At 45.4% G+C, this 7,528-nt stretch overlaps 1 non-coding gene across 1 annotated transcript; it reads left to right on the forward strand.

The window, feature by feature from the left end:
* Window positions 1–6,006: 6,006 nt before the first annotated feature.
* Window positions 6,007–6,108, forward strand: LOC111727816. Its single transcript, XR_002775275.1, has one exon. It is a non-coding gene; the product is annotated as a U6 spliceosomal RNA (small nuclear RNA).
* The last annotated feature ends 1,420 nt before the right edge of the window (window positions 6,109–7,528 follow it).

The raw sequence follows: 7,528 nt of genomic DNA on the forward strand, positions 1-7,528 counted from the left end.
GGAGAGGGGGCTGGCATCTTTGCTTAGTGCCAATGAGTGAGCCACTAACTTTGGCAGTGGCAATGACCAAAGGTCATTTCCCAAGGAGCCATGAGAAAGAAAAAGAGGAAGGTAACTGTCACCACTAGTGACAGACCCTCAGGGACTCTCAGAATCATCTTGGGAGGATTGAGAGGGGCTGAGAGGAGACGATGAGTCCTATAGAGGAGGTCACAACAGAGCCACATTTTGCCGTCTGTACTTCACAGTTCTGTGATGCTGGGAATGGATCTTTACTTTCCTCACCCCACTCTAAATCTGGTGGAACATGGGAAACAAAGGGTAGAGCAGAAAAGCCTAAGTCTGTGGGAGCATGAGCTATAAATCTGACATTCAGCCTTCCAGACTTACAGAAGACCCATCAATCCGTCAGCAGCACTTGGCACTCAAACCTCAATTAGGACTAGACTGTGCAGCCATCTTAACGACCTGGAACCTTTGCTGTGGCCAGTGAGCTGCGTCTGCCCCGGCCACGCCCACTGCGCGGTCCTCCGGACTTGCCCTCCTGGGGCCTCACTCATCTCGCGTCACCGAGAGTGACGGTGTGCCATCCAAGATCTGCAGTTCAGACTTTCTTCTCGACCTTCTCATTCTGGATCACCACCAATGTTTTCTTTAACATAATCTCTTAGTACTACTAAAGCAAATCCTTGAAAGTCAAAACTGCATCTATTTGTGACGCTCACGAACGTGATTCCACAGCAGACAGAACAGCGCGGACGAAATTCCACCTGGGACCTGAAGTGTTGTGGCCTCCTAGTGGCGCAGACTCAGACAACCCTCAAGTCTTTCTGAAATCGGGGTAATTACAATTTCTGCCTCTCAGAACTATGAAGATCAAATGAGATAAAGAGGCCGCACTGAAGGGGCTTAGGATTTTCTTCCCTCCCCCACTCCCTCCTTAGGGAATATGACCCCACCCACAACCCCGGCCTGAAAGGGGCAGCCGTGACCCTTTCACTTAGCAACATCTGGCTAAAACCTCAGGCGGACAACTGAGCTGGCAGAAACTGGTCAGATTCTCTTTCATGTGAATTTGAAATTTGAAAGACTGAGTCATTTAGCCCTGGAGAAGCAAGTTAGAAGTTGACAAGGCCTTGGGATCTACGACTACATTTCGGGGTAGTGAGGATGAGTGCAAGGAAATGAGTGAGCAGAGAAGCCAGACTGAGGACGGGGAGGGGGCAGCTGTGAGAGAGGCAGGCGAGAGCCAGCGGTTCCCTAAGAAAAGCAGAGGTGGAGGGGTATGGTGCTGTGTAGTTCCCATGAAGCTGGGCAGTACTGCCTACATTTGGTGTGTAATTCTACATTCTTAGGGAATAAATGGTGGTTCGCTAGTTACTTTGAGTTTTTGTTCCTTGCAAAAATAAAAAATCAGGACAGAAATAATTATAAAATATAAAGCACCATACAAATGTGACATTAGTTTCGTCTTTCCCATTTAAGACCTCAAAGTTGCCAGGGAAAGGAGGCAGAGGGAAACAGCACAGACTTCCAGGCAACCGCAGCTCCACATGGCATGAAACCAAAACCCTCACACACGAGGTTTCAGGATGGAACCAGCCAGCTGGGCATCTGGTGTGGGAAGTGTTCAAAGAGTCTTGATAAGGACCAGTATTCATCAGGATTGTTTCAGCTGTGTGGCAAAATCCAAATTCAATCTAGAGAAAGCCAAATAGAAATATATTGGCCTGCCTAATTGCCAGTAGGACACATTTGGCTTAGAAATCTGTCCTCACATGTCAGCTCCACTTTTCTTTGTGTTGGCATTATTCTCTGGCAGGCAGTTCTCCGTGGTGGCAAGAGGGTCCCCAGAGGCAGCAGGCTTATTCCTGCCAGCCCTGTCATCATGCCCACAGAGCATGGCAGTCAGGGTCCCAGGGCTGGCTCTGATTGGCCTGTCCTGGGTCCCGTGCTTACCCCTAAGCCATCAGCTTTGCCAAAGGACTACATCCTTCTCTTCACCCAGGCCTCGGTCGTGTGCTCCGCACTGTCAGGGGCACCAAGCGGGAGCCCTACTTGGTTCATGAGATTGAGGGCGTGCTCGTTCCCTAAAAGAAAAACCAGGGTGCTACTATGGGAACAGGGAGGCCGTGCTGGAAGGATCTCTATGAGATGGTCCCAGCCCTTCCCATCAGCACCTGAGATTTAAAAATGAAAAGGAACTTTCTTTTAGAGGGAAAACCTTTTATATTTAAAAATGGGCAGAATGACTAAAAGACACGTGGTCCTTGCTCACCACAAAGTAATGTCTGTGGCAGTTGAGGACAGCAATTACCTGTTGATAAATGGGTCACTGTCCCTGGAGGCTCAGCCTCCCACCCACAGGCTCATCACCAGCTCCCTGAGTCATCCTGGCCCCACCCAAAAGGTCCTGCTTTTCCCACTGTCCTTGACCCTCCGGGAGAGCTGGCTGGCTCTCTCAGCTGAGGAAAGGAAGTGGTGTCCTTCAGAAACAAGAGGCCCCTCCTGCGAGCCTCCCTCTCAGAAGAGCCAGCAAGGTGGGTATGGGCGGCGGTTACTCACTTTGCAATTCCCGGTGCACTTAAAATCAGATTCTTTCTCACACACACAAAATTGAATCATATGTAACTTGTACCTTATCCTTCTCTCTGTTTAACAAAAGCCCCCAACCCCTTATCATCCTGTTAGATCTAGAAAGCTGGGATGTTTCTTTCTGCTTAAAGCCTCCCCTTTCCTGCCTTCCGTTCTCTTTCTCACTTACCCGGGAGGCAGCACCTGTCACTTGGTCCCCGAACTCCCACAGCACAGTGTGGATGCCGCAGTCACAAGCTGTGCGGGTTGGGTGATGGCTGACCCGGTGGCTGGCTGTCTAGTCCTCGATGTCTCAAAAAAGGTCAGGAGTGAGGCTAGGCTGCTCTGTACCTCGCACCTTATGCAGAGGCTGGCCCCAGGAGGTCCTTCAGAATGTTGTTTCATGAGCGAATCAGTGAACGAGTGTGTGTAAAAACGGACAAACTGCTCTGGAGAGCTGGGGGTAGGATATGGGAAGAACCATTTACATTGGCCTGTGGGGGTGGGGGTTATTTGGTTGGCTGGGTTTTTCTTTTTTTATATCTCCCAGAGTTTTCTAAGAACCTTTTTCTTTTCAATGTAATTTTCAGTAGCTTCTCTACAGGTGATTCCAGGTAATTCTAGACACTGCTACTGGCAGAGATGGGGAACCTGCAGCCTCAAGGCCATGTGTGTCCCTCCAGATCCCCGAGTGTGACCCCTACACCCAGTCCAAAATTCACAGAGCAACTGACTTTGTTAAAATAATTTGTTCTGCAAAAATATGGATTTAGTCAAGAGGCCACGTTCAAGGATCTAGAAGCCCAAGGCTTTCCACACCAGGAAGAGTGTCCACACTTCAAAGGAAAGACTTTTTAGTAACTGAATAGGATGACTGGGCTGAGATCTTACAACTCATATCCGGGGAAATGTTCCAGCAGCCCAATTACTGACATAATGCATTCAGTGTTTGGAGACGACATGAAACATTGATCAAATACTTTACAACTAATTTTCAATTAATTTGGTACTTACACAGTTGTGCCAAACAGAATTAAATGCAGCAATATAAATATAAATAATAAATAATAAGCTTTAGCTGACTGTCAGCATTCTGGAATCCTCTAACAGACTGACACAGGCCCTTTGATTTTCTCATTTCTATGGAACGTCATTTAGAGGTGTTTTAAATGTGCTTGGCAAAGAGGATAACAGCCTATTATTCCAAACACTAATAAAACAAAAATTATCCTATTATTCCAAGCAGTAGCAATAAAAAATCCCACAGTGAGAGAGGAGTTTGAATCTTTTGTGGGTCCCATCCTGCCATACTCCATATTGTATGGTGCTTTCTATTTCACAATTTACAAAAAAAAAATGTTTCTGTTTACCTACTTGTCACTTCATAAGTGTTAATTGATCATCTAGTATATGCCAGGCAACGTGTTTTCCAGGTAAAGAAGATGGTGGAAATGTAGGTAATTCACCCTGAGCGTAAAGGACTAAAACTCATTCAATGAAGAGAATTCCCAGACACTCATTGAAAATAACGTCTTTCCAAGGACCATCCTTAACGATTCCTGTATTCCTACCGCATCTTCCACTTTACGAAGGGATTTCACACAAATATCTCACTTAGATTTCACAAAACCCCTAAGCCATGCTCAGCGCTATTATGAATCCAGTTTTTCAGTGGGGAAAATGAAATCCGTAGACAAGAAGTGAGTTAGTTAAGACAACAAGAACGGCTGGCTACTGTGCCAGGACCAGGCTTCCATCTCCTGGCTCCAGCTCCGTTCTCTTCCCAGTTATTTTTGCATTTAACCAGTAGTCAGACTGGTGCAGCCAGAAATGGCTTGCAAACTCAAGGCTGGTGAAGACATGTTTTCAGAGTCTTTCTAAAATGTGATCTTATTTCCTGTCTGTGTGGAGCCATAACGAAGTTGAAGGATTGAGGCTGTGAGCCTTGACACCCATCCTTTCTCCAGTTATATGCCTTAAGAAGTGACAAACACTTTCCTAGTCGCAGATTCCAACCAGGAGAGGGCCTTGGTGCTTAGCACTGTGGGTAAACGAGAAGTTCTGAAGCCGCCCTTAAGCTGCGCTTCCACAGCTTTGAACAACTGCTGATCAAAAACGATCCTAAATCCTAGGATGCTTCCTAAGAGCACTACAAGCTCTTTAGAATCAGACACAAAAATCAACCACCTGTGCCTTGAAGAAATGAAGCGTTGCCAAGTGAAGACTGCACTGAAGGCTTTCTCAGAGCGAGTTGGTCGGCAAGCCCAAGTAAGCTGTTAAGCTCTGGCGCAATCTAAGGAGATGTAACTTAGTGGCTGGTGACAGGAGACTCCACTCATCTGCGTCCTTGGCCCTCCCTCATCCTGTAAAATGCCTAATGGCCTCTAATAAATCCTATCAGCTTAGGAAGCCTGAAGAACCACACTTCCCAGAGCCAGCAGCATGCGAGAGCCCACTCCAGGAGTCAATAGCGGAGCTGGTTGTCTCTCACAAACTCCCAAGGGCCAAGAAGACGAGAACCAGCGCTCGGAGGGGCGGAGCAGCGCAGCAGCCAGGGTGAGATCCGGCACCAGGAACCCGCTCCCAGCTCGTCTTTGCTTAACCTTTCTGTGCCTCGGTCTCCTTGTCTGTGCAGTGGAGGATAACGACTAATTCTCCTCCCTGTGACCCACAGGGGTGCTGAGAGTCTGCAGAGTGCTGACACTGCCCTCAGGATGGCTGTTTTCAGTTTCATGACTCAGACAATGTATTGTTAGGAACTAAAGTTGAAATCCAAAAATTGTATAGGAAAAATAAAGTTGAAATTTGAACGAAAGTTGAAATCCAAAAATTGTATAGGAAAAATAAACTAAAATAAAAATAGAACAAGAGGTGGGTTTTGAGCACTGCAGCACGTTTTTGTTTAAGAAACACTGGGTGTTTGAACACATGTATGCCAACTGTTAGTTGTAAGTTAATTCATTTGTTTTAAAAAAAAAAAATTTTTTTTTTTTTTGCAGTTTTTGGCCGGAGCTGGGTTTGAACCCACCACCTCTGGCATATGGGGCTGGCGCCCTACTCCTTTGAGCCACAGGCACTGCCAAAAACTTTTTTTTTAAGAGACAGAGTCTAGCTCTGTCACCCAGGCTGGAGTGCAGTGGTCTGGTACTAGCTCACTTAACCTTGAACTTCTGGGCTTACTCGATCCTCTTGCCTCAGCTCCCAAAGTGCTGGGATTACAGAGGTGTGAGCCACCTTGCCCAGCTCTCAAAAATCTTGTTTGAATACCTTCATTAGAACTCATGTCAAAACTAGAAGCTTTTAGGTAAAACAAAAACCAAAGGACTCATGAAAAAAATGTTGTAATTCTATTTGTTTATGTTACATGATAGCTTTATAAGACTCCATAATATTTGGGGCTAATTAAATTGAGATATAGAATCTGACCTTAGGGGCTGCTTTGACTGCACATATACTAAAATCGGGACATGAAGGAGATTAGCATAGTCCTTGCTCAAGGATGACACACAAATTTGGGAAGCATTTCATATATTTATGGCAAATAAACACAAAAATATGCTCAATATCTCCAATCATCAGGGAAGCACATATCAAAACCACAACAAAGTATCCCCTAACTGGCAAGAATGGCTTTTTTCCCAAAAGTCCTGAAACATGCAGATGGGGGAAGGGAAGAGTAGAGAGAGGAGAGGAGGGAAGAGGTGGGGGTAAGTGACAGTGTGTGACACTCCTTTTGGCGGGACACAAATATAAGAGGGACTTTACCTAACAAATGCAATCAAAGTACCCTGGTTCTTTGTACCTTCAATGAATCCCCAATAATTAAAACAAAAAAAGTCTGGAAATATCAGATCCTGGTGTGGATGCAGAGAGAGAAGATCTACACACCGCTGCTGAACTGCAACCTCGCACAGCCTCTGTGGAAGGTGGTGTCCCGAATCCTCTGAGGACTGAAAGGAGACCTCCCATCTGATCCAGAAATCCCTCTGTTGGATGTTTACCCAAAGGAATAAAAGTCAATTTCATCAAAAAGACACATGTCGAGAGTGTTTACTGCAGCACAATTCACGGTGGCAAAGATACAGAGCCCACCCAAGTGCCCATCACTACGTGAGTGGATTAACAGAATGTTACACCTCGGAGTACTGCTCAGCCATTATAAAATGAGAACTAACAACCTTTTGTAACAACTTGATGGAACTGGAGACCAATCTGCTGAGTGAAGTATGTCATGTAATCACTATTAAGTTGGAGCTAATGGATCAACATCCGTGTGTGCAAAGGAGAGCAGGTAGGGTGGGGGGTGAACTCCACCAACGGGCATGATGCCTGCTATCTTGGTGTGGGCATGTTATAACTTTGACTCAAATTGCACAACAGCAATTCATGTAACCAAAACATTGTATCCCTGTAATACTCTGAAATTAAAGAAAAAAAAAACAGAACTTGACCTTAAATAATTGGCAAAGCAGGGAACTAACTCCCTGGACTTCAAGTTACAATGGCACAAAGAGAAGCTTAACTCTACCCTGTGTCATCAAGAGTGGCACCTGGTGGCAGCATGTGGCATTTCAGCCCAGCTCTTGTGGACTTTTTTCCTGACTTTTTAAATAAATAGGTTTTTTTTTTTTAATTTTAGAGCAGTTTTAGATATATAGACAAATGTAGTAGTACACGGAGTTCCCGTTAACCTGAAGCCCAGCCTCCTCTGTTACTAACGTCTTGTATTAGTATGCTATGTTTTTCACAATTAATGAACTAATACTGATACATTATTATTAACTAAGGATAGGACTTTAGTTAACACTTTATTCAGGTTTCCTTAATGTTTGCCTAAGTGTCCTTTTGTGGTTCCGGGGTGCCATCCAAGATGTCACGTTGTATTTATTCACAGTGTTTGTCCAGCTGCCCCTGGCCATGATGGTTTATCGGGCTTTGCTTTGAGTGACTCTCA

This window comes from Otolemur garnettii, unplaced genomic scaffold, assembly GCF_000181295.1.
Source record: "Otolemur garnettii isolate 467f Iridium unplaced genomic scaffold, OtoGar3 scaffold00125, whole genome shotgun sequence".
Lineage (NCBI taxonomy): Eukaryota > Metazoa > Chordata > Mammalia > Primates > Galagidae > Otolemur > Otolemur garnettii.